Raw genomic sequence first — 1,895 nt, forward strand, 5'->3', positions numbered from 1 at the left:
TTTAGTGGGAGATCTACGGAACAGAAAAACAAAAAGATCACTTAAAAACTGGTGTTTTTAGGAAAATATTGACACCAATAAACTGTTTAAAAAAAATACCTGTTTAAACAGAACTTTACTTCATCCCTCTTTGTCTTAAGCTCAAAATAACACGTTATTATTTTAGTATATTAATGCTTGTATTTAGTCAGTGTTTGGAGGAGAAATCTAGATAGCCAATGACTAATAAATAATTGTAACAGTAAAGATTATAGAAGGTAAAACCTGTTTTGAAGATTGAATAGAATTTGTAAACTACACAATGATATCGTGAGACTATTTTTTTATTATTATTTTTTGGGGGTGGGGGTTGAGAGGGGTTATTTACACAAATATGACAAAATTGTAAAAAATTAAAGTTTATCAATAAAGGGAAATCATTGATACACTGTAGATCAGACACGGGCAAACTACGGCCCGCCGAACTCGTCCACGTTATATTATTAAATGAAATTTTCTTATAAAGACACCACAATAATTTTACCTAGCTGTAATTCCCATCTTTCCCCAGCAGACGGCGCACCCCACCCCGAAGACATTGACCCTTGAGTGTGATGCATTACGGTTACTCTCTACTTCATTTTGTCGCTTTGCACTTTTAGCCCTTCAGTAAAAATGAGCGGACAGAAGAAAAGAAAAGTAGACAGTGAGTGCCGAGTGTTCAATAAAATATTTTTTCACTGAAGTCCGATCAACAGCTGTATGTCTGATATGCCAATAAACTGTAGCAGTTTTTAAAGAATACAACATCAGCCGTCATTTTGCCACAAAACATACTAACTACGCTAGTAAACAATCTCCACAAGAACGGGCTACAGCTCAGAGATTGACGGCTAATTTACAGACTCAGCAAAACCTTTTTCACAGACAAACTGCGATTCAAGAGTCAAGTACTAAGGCAAGTTTTTTTGCTGGCATTCAAATCAGCAAAGGTCAGTAAGGATTTGTCCGAAGGCGAATGGTTGAGACAGCAGGTCTCTTGTGTCCGGAGAGCAAAGGCCGTGTGACACGCCGTGTGGAATTGATTGACGAAGATATAAGCAAGCAATTTAAACAAAAACGCCAAGTTAACTGACCAACACCTCGGATCTATCTTGAGAATTGCCACAACAAATATAACGCCAGACATTGATGCACTTGGAGACCAAAAAAGGAGACCAACAACACTGTTCCTGTTCACTGTCACTGAAACGGAATGGGAGTTTATTACTACGTTATTAAATTCATTCATTCATTCATTCATTCATTCATTCATTCATTCATTCATCTTCTACCGCTTATCCGAACTACCTCGGGTCACGGGGAGCCTGTGCCTATCTCAGGCGTCATCGGGCATCAAGGCAGGATACACCCTGGACGGAGTGCCAACCCATCGCAGGGCACACACACACACACACACTCTCATTCACTCACGCGATCACACACTAGGGACAATTTTCCAGAGATGCCAATCAACCTACCATGCATGTCTTTGGACCGGGGGAGGAAACCGGAGTACCCGGAGGAAACCCCCGAGGCACGGGGAGAACATGCAAACTCCACACACACAAGGTGGAGGCGGGAATCGAACCCCCAACCCTGTGAGGCGAACGTGCTAACCACTAAGCCATCGTGACCCCCTAAATTAATACATTTGTAAAACAATTTTTTTACAATAAACTAAACACAATGGTGTTTTGCTGCCTGTTAAATGCCAAATCTTTTCATGTAATGGTTTTTTACATTTATTTTATATTAGTTCACACAAACACACCAATCTCCTATTCTGGCCCGGCCCCTATGTCAAATTTTAGAAACCATTGTTGCCCGCGAGTCCAAAAGTTTTCCCACCCCTGCTGTAGATCATTGATAAACTC

The sequence above is a fragment of the Tachysurus vachellii genome, chromosome 15 (genome assembly GCF_030014155.1).
Source record: "Tachysurus vachellii isolate PV-2020 chromosome 15, HZAU_Pvac_v1, whole genome shotgun sequence".
NCBI lineage: Eukaryota > Metazoa > Chordata > Actinopteri > Siluriformes > Bagridae > Tachysurus > Tachysurus vachellii.